The sequence below is a fragment of the Salvelinus alpinus genome, chromosome 2, assembly GCF_045679555.1.
Source record: "Salvelinus alpinus chromosome 2, SLU_Salpinus.1, whole genome shotgun sequence".
Taxonomy (NCBI): Eukaryota; Metazoa; Chordata; class Actinopteri; order Salmoniformes; family Salmonidae; genus Salvelinus; species Salvelinus alpinus.
The window spans coordinates 18,141,104-18,158,476 of record NC_092087.1 but is presented as its reverse complement, the minus strand read 5'-3'; the positions used below and the strand labels follow the sequence as shown (position 1 = coordinate 18,158,476).

Below are 17,373 nucleotides of genomic sequence, written 5' to 3'. Positions count from 1 at the left end.
TGAGGACTTGTGAGGCGTCTATTTTTCAAACTAGACACTCTAATGTACTTGTCCTCTTGCTCAGTTGTGCTCCGGGGCCTCCCACTCCTCTTTCTATTCTTGTTAGAGCCAGTTTGCGCTGTTCTGTGAAGGGAGTAGTACACAGCGTTGTACAAGATATTCAGTTTCTTGGCAATTTCTCTCATGGAATAGCCTTCATTTGTCAGAACAAGAATAGACATGAGTTTCAGAAGAAAGTTCTTTGTTTCTGGCCATTTTGAGCCTGTACTCAAACCCACAAATGCTGATGCTCCAGATACTCAACTAGTCTATAGAAGGCCAGTTATATTGCTTCTTTAATCAGGACAACAGTTTTCAGCTGTGCTAACATAATTGCAAAATGGTTTTCTAATGATAAATTAGCCTTGATCAACTTGGATTAGCTAACACAACTTGCCATTGGAAGACAGGAGTGATGGTTGCTGATAATGGGCCTATGTAGATATTCCATAGAAAATCTGCCGTTTCCAGCTACAATAGTCATTTACGACATTACCAATGTCTACACTGTATTTCTGATCAATTTGATGTTATTTTAATTTTTTATTTATTTTATTTATTTCACCTTTATTTAACCAGGTAGGCTAGTTGAGAACAAGTTCTCATTTGCAACTGCGACCTGGCCAAGATAAAGCATAGCAGTGTGAACAGACAACACAGAGTTACACATGGAGTAAACAATAAACAAGTCAATAACATGGTAGAAAAAAGAGAATCTATATACAATGTGTGCAAAAGGCATGAGGTAGGCAATAAAGCGAATAATTACAATTTAGCAGATTAACACTGGAGTGATAAATCATCAGATGATCATGTGCAAGAAGAGATACTGGTGTGCAAAAGAGCAGAAAAGTAAATAAATAAAAGCAGTATGGGGGGTGAGGTAGGTAAATTGGGTGGGTAGTTTACAGATGGACTATGTACAGCTGCAGCGATCGGTTAGCTGCTCGGATAGCAGATTTTTAAAGTTGTTGAGGGAGATAAAAGTCTCCAACTTCAGAGATTTTTGCAATTCGTTCCAGTCGCAGGCAGCAGAGAACTGGAAGGAAAGGCGTCCAAATGAGGTTTTGGCTTTAGGGATGATCAGTGAGATACACCTGCTGGAGCGCGTGTTGCGGGTGGGTGTAGCCATCGTGACCAGTGAACTGAGATAAGGCGGCACTTTACCTAGCATAGCCTTGTAGATGACCTGGAGCCAGTGGGTCTGACGACGAACATGTAGCGAGGGCCAGCCGACTAGGGCATACAGGTCGCAGTGGTGGGTCGTATAAGGTGCTTTAGTAACAAAACGAATGGCACTGTGATAAACTGCATCCAGTTTGCTGAGTAGAGTATTGGAAGCTATTTTGTAGATGACATCGCCGAAGTCGAGGATCGGTAGGATAGTCAGTTTTACTAGGGTAAGTTTGGCGGCATGAGTGAAGGAGGCTTTGTTGCGGAATAGAAAGCCGATTCTTGCTTTGATTTTGGATTGGAGATGTTTGATATGAGTCTGGAAGGAGAGTTTGCAGTCTAGCCAGACACCTAGGTACTTATAGATGTCCACATATTCTAGGTCGGAACCGTCCAGGGTGGTGATGCTAGTCGGGCGTGCGGGTGCAGGCAGCGAACGGTTGAAAAGCATGCATTTGGTTTTACTAGCGTTTAAGAGCAGTTGGAGGCCACGGAAGGAGTGTTGTATGGCATTGAAGCTCGTTTGGAGGTTAGATAGCACAGTGTCCAAGGAAGGGCCGGAAGTATATAGAATGGTGTCGTCTGCGTAGAGGTGGATCAGGGAATCGCCCGCAGCAAGAGCAACATCATTGATGTATACAGAGAAAAGAGTCGGCCCGAGAATTGAACCCTGTGGTACCCCCATAGAGACTGCCAGAGGACCGGACAACATGCCCTCCTAATGAACAAAACATGTGCTTTTCTTTCAAAAACAAGAACATTTCTAAGTGACCCTAAACTTTTGAACAGTAGTGTAGGTCCAAGAGGCTTCTAAGCAGCTTCTACCCCCAAGCCAAACTTTTGAATGATAGTGTACATAATACCTAAATTACCTCAAATACCTCGTACCACTGCACATTGACTAGGTACCGGTACTCCTTGTGTATATCGTCTCATTATTGTTATTTTGTGTTACTATTTCCTTTTCAATTTTTTGCAAATTTTTCTTACTTAACACTACATTGTTGGGAAAGGGCTCGTGAGTAAGCATCATAAAGTCTCCACCTGTTGTATTCGGCGCATGTGACAAATAAAATGTAATTTGATTTAGTCTGATTACATACAAAGAGTCTACACATTAACCTGAAGTGATACAAATGGCAACCGCACAATTACACAGTGACCAGCTACTGTATTGACAGCGTGGGATCTATGTCTCCGTATTTGGCTATGGCTACATTCAACACACAATGTAATTGTAGATCATTTGCTTATCCCCATCACATATTTGTGATGGGAAATATGATTGGCAACCTGTTTGTAGCTCAAGTGAAGCATTTTCAATGAGAACCCACTGGAGGCTCTGTTACCCAACCCAAAACTGTATGACTAAGCTGAAATACTTTATATACTGTACTAATAGTGATCAGACATGTTTGATTCCAGCAAAGTATGAATTGACCAAAAATGTCAATACATGTCTCATAACATGAACATTACTAAGATAGTGCTCCATGTAGAAGACTAGATGCTGCTAACAACAGTATAATCTGAAGTCAAGGAAATAGTAAAATTAATAATTTATTGCAATTAAATATTACCTTTAGTAGTACTGTCATAACTCCTGTAGTAAGATTATTAATAGCTAAGAACACATTAATTAGATTTTTAATTGTTTTGTTTATTATAATTATTATGATTATGAGTAAATATGTGTTTTATTACTATTATTGTTGTCGTTTTATTAAGTAGTTGTAGCAGAGAGAGAGAGAGATGGCAGGGAAGGGACTAGTTTTTGTGGCTGTGTACATCGTAGAGTGCAGTAATATAGCCAGTGCAGCTTGTAATCTGCATCGTTCTTGAATTGTGTTGGAAGTAGTTCCGGGTATTTGTGTGTAGCAAACGACAGAGTCCCGGATGTTGGTTGTCGAGAGAAAGGGAAAAGGCGGAGAAGCCGAAGAGGGACGCCACGGGCACATCAGTGAGGGCACAACTGGTCTAATCTAGGACAAACGCCAAGATAATAGGCACCTGAGGGACTTTCTTGTTGAAGATCAGGTGGAAGAGGAGTGGGCAGTTACTTCAACACTTTCCTGGACAAAGGCAACGACCATATATACCCAGGGTAAGTGAGCTGTAAGAACATGGGAATGGAAGTTGAACTGAGGCCCATGAAATGGACGACTTTCATGGGGAAGTGAGCTGCACTGAAGTTCTGGGGATTGAGTTCAGAAATCAGGGCCTCTTGTCAGTTTTCTTTTTGCTGGGACGGAGCCTATGGGGACTTCATTAGTAACGATCCAGGTAGCTCGTTGCCAATTAACTAACATGATAGCATGGTTCATCATTTTACCTACGTTAGCTAGCTATAACTCTCGAACTTGACAGCTAGCTATCTAGCTAACGTTAGCTTGCTAGCACCATTGATAACTGAGCAACTTTGACAGCTAGCATTCGTCTTCCATATCTTGAACTAGCCAGTTAGCTAGCTACCAAGCCATGTTGTAAAGAAAACCGAACCTCTTTTGACATGGTGTGTTGCTAGTTATAATGTTAGCCAGCAGTTTAGCCTTGCTACTGTAACGTTAAGTGGCAAACGTTAGCTAATTTGGGAATTTTCAGGTTAGTCCAAACTGTCACACGCTCTGTCGTTAGCTTGACTGGTTGGTCAACTTGGTCCCTCACACCTCATTAGCTTTTAGAATGCGGATCGTAGTCTGATTTTGTGATTTCCCCATATAACGATGGTAGCTTGTCTAAAACAATCCAATTTGATGTATAATAAAAAAACGAATGCATTGGCAAAATGTTACTGGCTAGTTTGGCTACTAAGAATCACGAAAGCACTTGAGGGCAAGGCTGTGTTGATTCAGGTTCTAGTATTTTATTTGCATAACTTTGGAAACTTAATCCCACAAAAAGAGATCAGGTCTGGCTTGTCTTAATCACCCGTTCTTTAAATAGCAGCTACAATTGCTGTCTGCATAAACATGCAGCCCTGAAACTGCTGTTCAAGTTTTTCTGTTTTCAATAATGACTTGAGTAATTTATAATTTTTTTATTTCACCTTTATTTAACCAGGTAGGCCAGTTGAGAACAAGTTCTCATTTACAACTGTGACCTGGCCAAGATAAAGCAAAGCAGTGTGACAAAAACAACAACAGAGTTCCACATAAACAAACGTACAGTCAATAACAATAGAACAATCTATGTACAGTGTCTGCAAATGTAGAAGAGTAGGGAGGTAAGGAAATAAATAGCCCATAGTGGTGAAATAATAAAAATTTAGCATTAACACTGAAGTGATAGATGTGCAGATATACAGGGGTGCAAGAGGATAAATAACAGTATGGGGATGAGGTAGTTGGGTGTGCTATTTACAGATTAGCTGTGTGCAGGTACAGTGATCGGTAAGCTGCTCTGGCAGCTGATGCTTAAAGTTAGTGAGGGAGATATAAGACTCCAGCTTCAGTGATTAAAAAAAAATATATAATTTAAATAAAAAAAATTGCACTTCGTTCCAGTCATTGGCAGCAGAGAACTGGAAGGAGAGGCGGCCAAAGATGTGTTGGCTTTGGGGATGACCAGTGAAATATGCCTGCTGGAGCATGTGATATAGGTGGGTGTTGCTATGGTGACCAGTGAGCTGAGATAAGGTGTGGCTTTACCTAGCAAAGACTTATCGATGACCTGGAGCCAGTGGGTTTGGTGATGAATATGTAGTGAGGACCAGCCAAGGAGAGCATACAGGTCGCAGTGGTGGGTGGTATATGGGGCTTTGGTGACAAAACGGATGGCACTGTGATAGACTACATCCAATTTGCTGAGTAGAGGGTTGGAGGCTATTTTGTAAATGACATCGCTGTAGTCAAGGATCAGTAGGATAGTCAGTTTTACGAGGGTATGTTTGGCAGCATGAGTGAAGGAGGCTTTGTTGCGAAATAGGAAGCCGGTTCTAGATTTAATTTAAGATTGGAGATGCTTGATGTGAGTCTGGAAGGAGATTTTACAGTCTAACCAGACACCTAGGTATTTGTAGTTGTCCACATATTCTAAGTCAGAACCGTCCAGAGTAGTGATGCTAGTTGGACGGGCGGTTGCGGCCAACAATCGGTTGAAGAGCATGCATTTTAAAGCAGTTGGAGGCCACGGAAGGATTGTTGTATGGCATTGAAGCTCGGTTGGAGGTTTGTTAACACAGTGTCCAAAGATGGGCCAGATATATACAGAATGGTTTCGTCTGCGTAGAGGTGGATCAGAGAATCACCAGCAGCAGCGACATTGTGTGTGTGTGTGTATATATATATGAGAGAGAGAGAGAAAAGTCGGCCCGAGAATTGAACCCTGTGGCACCCCCATAGGGACTGCCAGAGGTCCGGACCACAGGCCCTCCGATTTGAGACACTGAACTCTATCTGAGAAGTAGTTGGTGAACCAGGCGATGCAGTCATTTGAGAAACCAAGGCTTTTGAGTCTGCTGATAAGAATGCGGTGATTGACAGAGTCGAAAGCCTTGGCCAGGTCGATGAATACGGCTGCGCAGTACTGTCTTTTATCGATGGCGGTTATGATATCGTTTAGGACCTTGAGCGTGGCTGAGGTGCACCCATGACCAGCTCGGAAATTAGATTGCATAGTGGAGGGGGGGGGCTTGGGCAAGTTGCTGCAGGAGGTGCTGAACTGTTGGTAGGGGTAGCCAGGTGGAAAAGCATGGCCAGCCATAGAAAAATGCTTATTGAAATTCTTGATTGTCGTGGATTTATCTGTGGTGAATTTATCTGTGGTGACAGTGTTTCCTAGCCTCAGTGCAGTGGGCAGCTGGGAGGAGGTGCTCTTATTCTCCATGGACTTTAGTGTCCCAAAACATTTTTGCAAAGTTCTGTTTGAAAAAGCTAGCCTTGGCTTTCCTAACTGGCTGAGTATATTGGTTCTTGACTTCCCTGAAAAGTTGCATATCGCGGGGGCTATTCGATGCTAATGCCGAACGCCACAGGATGTTTTTGTGCTGGTCAAGGGCAGTCAAGTCTGGGGTGAACCTAGGGCTATATCTGTTCTTAGTTCTACATTTTTTGAATGGGGCATGCTTATTTAAGATGGCGAGGAAAGCACTTTTAAAGAGCAACCAGGCATCCGCTACTGACGGAATGAGGTCAACATCCTTCCAGGAGACCCGGGCCAGGTCGATTAGAAAGGCCGGCTCGCTGAAGTGTTTTAGGGAGCGTTTGACAGTGATGAGGGGTGGTCGTTTGACCGCAGTCCCATTACGCACGCAGGCAGAGATTGCTGAGATCCTGGTTGAAGACGGCAGAGGTGTATTTAGAGGACAGGTTGGTCAGGATGATATCTAAGAGGGTGCCCATGGTTATGGATTGTACCTGGTAGGTTCCTTAATAATTTGAGTGAGATTGAGGGCATCTAGCTTAGATTGTAGGACGGCCGGGGTGTTAAGCATATCCCAGTTTATGTAACCTAACAGTACGAACTCTGAAGATAGATGGGGGGCAATCAATTCAAATATGGTGTCCAGGGCACAGCTGGGGGCTGAAGGGGCTCTATAACAAGCGGCAAAGGTGAGAGACTTGTTTCTGGAAAGGTGAATTTTTAAAAGTAGAAGCTTGAATTGTTTGGGCACAGACATGGATAGTATGACAACTCTGCAGGCTACCTCTGCAGTAGATTGCAACTCTGCCCCTTTTGACAGTTCTTTCTTGTCGGAAGATGTTATAGTTAGGGATGAACATTTCAGGATTAAGTAAGCCTTTGGTTCCATTAGACTTTGTTTTTATAAATGGGTATTTTTAGTCAGTGTCCAATTCCCCGAAGTACATTTGTTTTGCGCAACAGTAATGGGGAGGGCTTTTCAAATGTGGATGAGACAACCATCATGCAATGTGGCCTCAAAGTTCTCCCTTTCTCTCTCAATTCAGTAGACTTTATTGACATGGCAAGTTAAATTACTTGCATTGAAAAAATGGTGGGACCAACAGCAATAAGGTATTAATAGTAGTAGTGGAAATGGGATTACCATTAACCATTACCATTAATCTGTCTCTGTCTGTGCTCTCTCTCAATTAAATTGAAGTGGGCTTTATTTGTATGGGAAACATGTTTACATTGCCAAAACAAGTGAAATGAACAAAAGTGAGAAACAAAAAACATAACAATGTACAGCAATCATAAAGGGGTGTTTCTCAATATGCACACTGCCATGCACCACACACTCATGCTCCGAGTGCATTCTTCAACCACATTCTCTTGAGGATGAGAGTGTGAAGAACGCGTAAAACAATACATCTGAGAAGCACTCGTACTCCCCCTACTGTATTACCTCACGCTTCACCTCCCCATTCACTGAACCTACTTCCAGCCAGGACAATGGCAACAACAGACGAAACAAGATGTGGATAGCTAACTAACAATTCTTTGTGGCTGTCTGGCTAGCTAACAGTACTAGTAGCTATCCAGTTAGCCCTATTGACTTATTATGGGCTTGCTATCCACAGTTATGTAGGCAGGTAAACATTACAAAATTTACACAGCATGTATTTATTAATGTATCAAGATAAAATATTGTAGTCAGGCAACAACATATGAGATGTGAATAGGCAACATTTTATTCTAAAGTCGGAGTGTATTTTCTCTCGCTTCAGCTCAAATGTCCGACACTGATTTCAAGAAATATTGCATAAATTCTTTTACATGGTTGCGTCATTTCTTTACATACTTTCCACTGAAGCTTGCATCAATGCATGAATCAAAATATGTACAAACGGAGTACGCATTCGAGAAATGCCCTCCATGCTCTGTTTCGCATACTTTGATTTGGACTCTTACTCGGACCCTCCCGTAATCCAATTTGAATGCTCGGCGCACAGTAGTAAGCATTTTTGAGAAACACCCATTGTTTGTTTCAAAAGGATAAAGACATTTCAAATGTTATATTATCAGCTATGTGTTTTTAACAATGTGTAAATAGTTATTGTATGAAGATAAGGAAACAGATGTATTGGTTGTATTTAGCATAGGGCTGACCCCATTTAGTCCACTGGTTGATTGTTTGGTCGGTAGGCTGTTGGTCGACCAAGATTTTTATTCGTGCAGTTTCAAATATATAAAACAAAAAAAATATGGCACGAGACATGTCTGTTTCATGCCTGTCTGAGTGGACTAATCCATTGTGGAGACTGCGGGGGTGGCACACTAGTATCACCAGTAGTACATTTACCGTTAATTCCCATAATTTATCATCTACAATGATGGTTTGGTTACTGTAATTTCTGTTAATGCGTTCAATTTATTATTATTCGTCTTATTGATGTCGTTGTAGGAGTGGACACGTTGTTTGCGGAGAGCACAACCTAGGCTACGCTGGTGAGGAGAAGTTTTGGTATATTTTATTCCATTTACCAGTTGTCAATTAATTGTCTTTTGTTTGGAGCGCTCCTGTCAATCTTGAGTAAGGACACGAACCTGATAACGCATGTAAATGTAGGGCAAGTGTAGGTCTATAAGTGTGCCCATTTGGGGATCTGATGCTTTAACTCAACATCACTGTGGAGCTTCTCAATTAATGTTTTTATTGGTCTATTTTTAAATCCATGGAGAATGACAATAGTTCCTCAACGTAGCTTATTTAAAAAATCTTTCCAGCTCTCCCTTTTTGATTACACCTCGGCATGAAAGGGGGAAAAAAGTCATGCTCTGATCCAGTGGAAACGTTATAAAATGGGCCTACCTGATTACTTAGCCGTTGTGCAAAATAGCCTGTCTGTCCAGAGCTCATTGGCACTGGAAACTCCGAATATTTTATACAATGTAGCAAGTTTGCTAGCACAAGCTTGAAGTTAATACAATAGTTGATACAATGTTTCAAGTTCCCAGCAGACAGGCCATGTGTAGCCAGGATATTTTCTACCTGCAGGCTGCAATGTTTTTCTTTGTTGGCTTTACGTAGGCAGTTTTTTCATATTGGCAATTTTTTATTTATTTAACCATTTTTATCTTTAACCTTTGCAATGGCAATAAGTTTTTATATTTGTATTATTTTCATTTAGAATTTTGATTAACCACCTGACATTGATTCTGAGATATGAAGACTTAACTATAAATTAAATTAAACTGTTCCACAAAAATGTGCATATGAAAATCATAACTGGCGCGCAGATCAGTAGAAATGGTCGGATAACTTGGCACTCCAAGTGGAAAAGGTTGCTGACCGGTGTAGCCTATTACCGGCAACTTCAGGAGCATAACACAGGATCTGCAAAGGCCAGCAGCAGTGGGGAGTCAGGAACAGTTTTTTATCCTTTTTTTTCTCTTCTGGTTAGGTCATATTGATCTCTGGCTCCCTCTTTAGAAATGTCTTCATTTTTGATCACAGTGCTTAAAGCATCAGACAAGCTCAGTAGCCTACATGTAGTTGATTTTATTCAAAAATTGGGTGTGTCAATATATGGTTCAGTTTAAACATTTTGAACAATTGATTGGTCGAAAGAACAGATTACTCGGTCAACCAAGGTTTTTTGTCAGGACAGCCCTAATTGACAGTCTTGTTTGCTCCACTGGTTGCCCTGTTTTCTTGGTAACTGATCACAAATCTTGCTGCTTTGATTGCACATTGCTGTATTTCATCTAACAGTGATAAACATATATATGTTCTCAGTCTGGGGGTCTATGTGATTTGGTGGAAATATGGTTCTAATATGGTCATACCTTTTGGCAGGAGGAATAGTGCAGCTCAATTTCCACCTAATTTTGTGGGAAGTGGGCTCTTTCACCCCCCCCCCCCCCCCCCACGGGAATTGTATGGTGGCTGTCAGAGAGCCTATCTTCTCCCTACTATAGAAACATGTTCTTTATTGGTCCCGATTTCTCTTTCGGAACAATATTGTACTATCCTTACATGCTGTCCACAGTTTGAGTCTTGAGTACAGGAATGGGTCTGCTTTTTGGATGTAATGTAATCTGTTTTCATAGTGATGATCAGTGGCTTAATCTGCTTTTATGATATTTATTAGACGGTGTCATCCACAACTTACCATTAGGTGCACACAACATGCAGATAGAATTTGTAAATGCATTTCTTACTTGATGTGCTTTGAAAGAAATGTGTGAATGAGTTGTTTCTGGATGACTGGATAGTAGAGGGAGAGAGGGAGAGTGCAGCAGGATGCAGTATTGTTGCGGCTGTGGGCACTGAACCGTTCTCTGCGCATTGTGACATTTCCCCATCAGTCAGTGCATCAAAGACTTCACCTTTATGCTATTGAGGATTTTCATATCCCTTATCTATTCAAATGTCTGGACCATGGAGCCTAAACATTTTGAACAGTATTGGCTACAATGTTTGTATTTGCATGAAATTAGACAACTCTTAGATGCCCTGTTTAATTCAATTTATCCACTTGTCATTTTAAGGATTTCACCTTTAAGTACAATAGTGTAGGTCTAATCTTAATTATTTATATATATATATATATATATATATATACATATATAAATAATTATCAAGCAGGGATACATTTACATAACGGCAGTTGAGGAAGTAGAGACGCAGCAGCTCTTTGTACGGTCTGTTTGTAACTATTTCCATCCAAGGATGTTTTAATACCACGTGCACAAGTACAGTGAAATGCCTTTCTTGCTAGCTCTAAACCCAACAACGCGGTAATCAATATCAGTGTCGTACTAAAAATAACAAGGTAGAACAAAAACACAATTAAATAAAAAATTATAAATGAGGATGTGCTGCATTTTGAGGAGGTGAGGCACAACTTAATTCGCCTGGAAACCAAATCCGCAATACATAAGCATTCCACAAATAATACCGGTACATTGAAAGGGGTTATTTCGCCCATCCACTTAGCACTTTACTGTTATTGAATGAAAGATTCCATTCCTCACAAACTAGATTGGCAGGTTTTCTTGTGATCAGGGATGGGAATATCTATGCAGTGTGCTGATGGTTTAGGATAGTGCTTCAGATGTACACTCACAAGGATCATGCTTGAGGCTGCCTTCTGTCTTTTCAGAGCCCTGTGTGGAAGACCTGCATTTCGCCTCAATTTTTAGATTTTCTTTGTGCAGCGTTGATTGAGGTTTCAGCCTACATTTGTGAAGCGAAGCCATTATCCAGCTGTGCCTAACAGTGCTGCAACAAACCTCTGTTCTGACATTTTTCTGGAATGAAACAAAATAACTTCTGCCGTTTGTGAAGCTTGTTCAGTGGCTTATGGTATTCATCTTATCTACCTGTAAATACTGTATTTCACAGGTTTTTCATTTCATAAAATTGTGATATCCCTTTGTTGAATATTGTGGTCTTTCTTGAATAAGCATAGTAAGATAATGACACCATTTTATAGAGCGGTGGGTAGAGTCTCCATATTGACAAAGCTGACCTAAGAGCCGGTCTCTCACCTTTCACATATCAGCAGCTCATTTGAAATGCAGCTGTGGCCCTGTGCCTAGCCCCGTCTCACTGATAGGCTTTTTAATTTCTCCCCTTGTTGAAGTGATTATTCAAATGGGAGTCCGTGAGACGCAGATATCAGACTGCTGGTGGTAGTTAAGAAACTGGCCAGGCAGGCTGAACGTACCAGTCTGAACCTGGCCAGGCAGGCTGAACGTACCAGTCTGATGCTGCACAGGGATCGGAAAGACTGAGCCCAACAGGTAGGCTATCCGCAGACAAGCCCAAGCAGTCAGACACCAAAATATAAGCCATCATAATCCTATATGTCATAGGCTGGGCTATTCTTTTAGTGACGGGTGACTGACGGCAGTACTACAAGTTTAGAGGGCAGTAGACGGTCTTCAATCGACTTGCAATAAGGTGGTGCAGTGTCCTTATTGATTAAGCATATTTTTATTTATATAACACATGGCCTATGCTTCTATTTTATCCCAGAGTTATGTTTGCCTGAAAATACCTACTTTTTTTCTCGTGCTTTGCATGTTGTTCCTCTACTACAAGACTCTTCTCCCTTGTGGATTGGGTGGCCACAAACATGCTCCTCTGTTAGTTACTATGATGGTGATTGTTGAAGGGAGGCAGGCTCTCTGAACAAGCTCAGGCCTAACTGACTGAACGGTTTGTTTGAAATCTCCCATGTTCTGCTTTAATCCAGTATGAAGTTTGTGCTCCTGCTTTTGGTGTTTGTGAGATGGGACTAGCTCGGTCTTCATTAGCATTGCTGTGCATCACTTGAATGCAGGTTAGCTATGAAGACATTCATGTAATGGAAATGCTTCTCTGATTAAAATTTTAATCTTGTTTGCAGGCATATTGTGTGAGCCCACTTCTCCATGTTAAAGACATCTCTTTATGTGAAAGATCAGAGGGGGATAATTGCACTTAAGTGAACCTCATTTAGTGCTGGCCGGCGCAATTACAGTAACTGCAGTTCCAGGCGTTTTTGGGGGGCCTTCAGCAGCTGTCATTTGAACGCTCTGAAGCCTTGATATGAAATGGTGAATATATTGACATTGGCGGAGCATTATGGGAAACTGCAGTTTCTAGGATGGATTTTAATGAGTTTTTGCAGTTTTTACTCAGCTGTTTTGAATCTAAGGAAAGTCATAATTAAAAATGACAATTAGAAATGCATTATTTTAGTAATGATTAAAAATACATTATTCTCAAGGTGCTGTAAGGTGAAAGAAAGCCAGCACTTTTTTCCTCAGGCGAAACCCCCAGTGCTTGTGGGAGATGTTTTATCAGTAATGTTATTCAGGAGCCAAATTTTGAGTTTTGCTCAGCTGGGCACTTTAATCTATTTTTGCTGTAAATTAATGCATTTTTAAAGAGCCCCTCACTGGATGTGGGAATGCAGCACTGGTTCAGAGTTTTCAAAAGAACCCCCCCCCCTCTCCTCACGGGATGGAGAGCGAGTTTACTGAAGCACAACACTTTAATTTTTTATTAACCTGGCAATACACTGCCTAACTCTCACAGTCGCTCCCTCTCCCCAATAAACTAGGCTGAATAGAGGCTATATGTGTGTCGACTGAACGTATGGTGTAAAATTCGGGCAGAAATTTGTTGTAGACATGGATCAGTAAAATAAATGTGTGTGGTGATTTAATTAATCTGCTTGCCCAGAATAATCAAAACATTTTGTTCAGATACACATGAAAATAAAATGTACCCATGGTGCCAGGCCTCAAATTTCCCGGCGGCATCGACGGCCATGCTCCTTTGTGTGGCCGTAAGGCCCACCAAAAATGGTGCATATAATAATGTTAATTTGCATCTCCCAGCTGCCAATCGCTGTGCTCCATAGCACCTCTCACTTACAAGGCTTTGTCAGATATCTAAATTCTTATTTGCCAATACCTGTCATGTGATTTGGTCCTTTTCACAGGGGGATGCAACGCCGTGCGTCCTTATTGAATTCTGAGGCGCACGTTGAAGATTACATTTACATGAGTCATTTAGCAGACGATCTTATCCAGGGAGATTCACAGGAGAAATTAGGGTTAAGGGTAGGCTGTCATTGTAAATGAGAATTAGTTCTTAACTGACTTGCCTAGTTAAATAAATAAAGGTTAAATGAATAGTAGAAGGGGGGGGGGGGGGGGGGAGTGCCTTGCTCAAGGGCACATCAACAGATTTTTCACCTAGTCGGCTCGGGGATTCGAACCAGCAGCCTTTTGGATACTGGCCCAACTCTCTTAACTGCTAGGCTACCTGGAAAAATCTGTCCACATTTAATTTCTCAGCCAACAAGTAACGAACATAAAATCACTAGCTAATGTCAATCTACTATCTCCCATTAGTAGAAGTTTACCCATTCTATTGGTCAGCTTGTTCTGTGCGAGAAATGAATATTCCAGACAGATTCCGGGACAGTTGTGGGGCAATATATCCTAAATTCATACACTGTATGTAAAAAAACTATAAAATAACAATTCAAACGCAATGATGCTGATGTAACAGATTTGGACGTTTTAGAATGTTGAACTATTTCTTCACATTATATGGGTAGCAATGTGCACATGGCAGTAGGCTACACCTGCAAATGTTCCAAAATGCAATTAGTGGGTAAACACCAGTTCTCAAAAGCACACCTCATGTGAGAGGGTTTATGTGACAGAGATGGAAAATACCCTTTGAATATTTTCGGGATTTTGTCAGAGGCCCTTTATCTACTTTGTCAGATGAACTAATGGAAACCATTTTTATGTCTGTCTAGTATGAAGGAAGTTCGCATTGGCTCGTGAAACTACCTCTAACTGGCGTTTAGTGCAATGACGAAGTCTATGGGTATCTGTTAGCATGAAAATTGCTGTCTAGAATGATTTAGTCATTAACGGCGCAAAATGATTTATATCGCAATATTTGGAGTAGCATATCGTAGTAGAGGTCTTCACAAGTTAAAATCAAAGTTTTTATTTGTCACATGCGCTGAATTCAACAAGTGTAGACTTTACCGTGAAATGCTTACTTACAAGCCCTTAACCAACAGTGCAGTTCAAGAAGAAAATATTTACCAGGTAGACTAAAATAAAAAGTAACACTAAGTGTAACAATAACAAGGCTATATACAGGGGGCACCATGACAGAGTCAGTGTGCGGAGGTACAAGCTAGTTGAGGTAATCTGTACATGTAGGTGGGGGCGAAGTGACTATGCATAGGTAACAAACAACAGCGAGTAGCAGCAGTGTACAAAAAGGAGTGAGGGGGGTGTCAATGCAAATTGTTTGGTGGCGATTTTTATGACTTGTTCAGCAGTCTTATGGCTTGGGGGTAGAAGCTGTTGAGGAGCCTTTTGGTCCTAGACTTGGTGCTCCGGTACCGCTTGCCATGCGGTAGCAGAGAAAACAGTCTATAACTTGGGTGACTGGAGTCTCTGACAATTCTATGGGCTTTCCTCTGACACCGCCTATTATATAGGTCCTGGATGGCAGGAAGCTTGGCCACAGTGATGTACTGGGCCGTTCGCACTACCCTCTGTAGCTCCTTACGGACAGATGCCGAGCAGTTGCCATACCAGGCGGTGATGCAGCTGTAGAACCTTTTGAGGATCTGGGGACCCATGCAAATATTTTCAGTGTCCTAAGGGGGAAAAGGTTTTGTTGTGCCCTCCTTCATGACTGTCTTGATATGTTTGTACCATGATGGTTTGTTGGTGATGTGGACACCAAGGAACTTAACTCTCGTCCTGCTAAATATCACACAACCCTAGTACCTTGTGTCCTTGAGCTGTGATAGCCTATTACAGGACCTGCATATTCTTCTTTGCTTTTTTTGTCCTAGTCTCAGTAGAAACAATTGATATGCCTATACGATTTACACTCTTAAGAGACCTCTGTGCTCAGTGCTGGCGAAGGATTTTGTTAAGCTTACACAGCTAATGATAATGGAGCTCTCATCATACTATTTAGTATCCATTTTAATTAGTGGCTAGCTTATGCACTCTCAGCAAAATGCAAATTTCACTACCCAAGTTAAATGGCTTAATAACTTGCTGAAGATGGCCTTTTGAGGTTGATCTTCATCCCAAAACAAAGTTGTAGTCAAGTCTGTTGCTGGGAGCGTTAATAACATTGTTATTCCAATGTCCATCGAGGTGTGTGTACGTGCACTAGAGGTTGTGTGCCTGTCAAGTTTTCCATTGGGGAAATTTGGCACCGGACAACGTGACCGGCAAGATTGTAAGTTCCCAGACATCCATATTCATTGGGTGTGTAACCCATTAGGGCGTCCACCCACGGTACTCAGAATCACATTGTTTTTATATTTTTTAAAAACATTTTACCCATTTTTCTCCCCCTTTTTTTTGTTATTTTTGTTTTGTTATATCCAATTGGTAGTTAGTTTTGTCCCATCGCTACAACCCCCGTACGGACTCGGGAGAGGCGACGGTCGGCAGCCATGCGAAACACGACCCCCACCAAGCTGCACTGCTTCTAGACACACTGCTCACTTAACCCGGAAGCCAGCTGCACCAATGTGTCGGAGGAAACACCGTCCAGCTGGCGACTGAAGTCAGCGTGCATGCGCCCTGCCCGCCACAAGGAGTCGCGAGAGCACAATGGGACAAGGACCTCCCAGCCGGTCAAACTCTCCCCTAACCCGGGTGACACTGGGCCAGTTGCCGGTTGCGGTCAAAATCATATTTAAATTATTGTAATTCATCTAACAGAAATGAACCTGTAAAATTGTAATAATGTAGAACAAGGTTCTTATCGAAGGTTTTATTGAAAAACAAAACTTTGCCATTTGCTATAAATCAGGAATGTCATTTAAAAAAGAAAAAACATTTAGCCTAGAAGAACACGTCGCCTACACAGTAATAAAACAACTTCAAAATATAATATTTGCATAATTAAATTTGCGAACGACCTGTCCTATAGGCTATTTGTATGAACCTTTTTTAATTAATAAAACACAGCTGTTTTCAAATACAATCTAGGCCTCTCATTTAATTTAACCTTGGCATAAGCAATTTAATTAGGTCAAATGAATAGCAAAACATGGCTACCAACACCATGTCATTGCTAGAAGGGGTCCAGCTTTTGTCAAATTAACGTTGGATTTGACTTTTCGTAGAGGCTTAGAAGAACTTCCGCAGCAGGTTAGGAGATTTAGGTTAAGGTTAGGAGAAGGGTTAGGGTTAGCTAAAATGAATGCCAAAAGTAGTTTATTTTTATTTTGTTGCATTTGACAAAAGCTGTATCCCTTCTAGCCATGACTTGGCCAGCCCGCCCCACTCTCCAGTCCAGCTGCGATTCAGCTCCACAGCAGTGGAAAGAGGACAGTCTAGGCGGCCACAATGATTTTTATTTTATTTATGTTGCTCAATCAAATTCGATATGTAAGTACTGAAATTATGTCAAGGCTGGTTCATTGAAAGAGAGCTTATTCTTCAATGCTCCTGTGAAATGAGAAGCGCGCCATGCATTTACAGTAAAGGTTTACACACACTTAGGTTGGAGTCATTATAACTAATTTTTCAACCACTCCACAAGTTTCTTGTTAATAAACTATAGTTTTGGCAAGTCGGTTAGGACATCTACTTTGTGCATGACCCAAGTAATTTTTCCAACAATTGTTTACAGACAAATTATTTAACTTATAATTCACAGAATCACAATTCCAGTGGGTCAGAGGTTTAAATACACTAAGTTGACTGTGCCTTTAAACAGCTTGGAAAATTCCAGAAAATGATGTCATG

The 17,373-nt window shown here is 41.3% G+C and overlaps 1 protein-coding gene across 2 annotated transcripts in view; it reads left to right on the top strand.

The window, feature by feature from the left end:
* Window positions 1-3,110: 3,110 nt before the first annotated feature.
* Window positions 3,111-17,373, top strand: part of LOC139555206 (forkhead box protein J3-like) — a 139,355-nt gene continuing 125,092 nt past the window's right edge. For both annotated transcript variants that reach the window (XM_071368823.1, XM_071368815.1), the window contains exon 1: window positions 3,111-3,316. The gene's annotated coding sequence lies outside the window, so the exon portion shown is untranslated. The remainder of the gene's footprint in view (window positions 3,317-17,373) is intronic.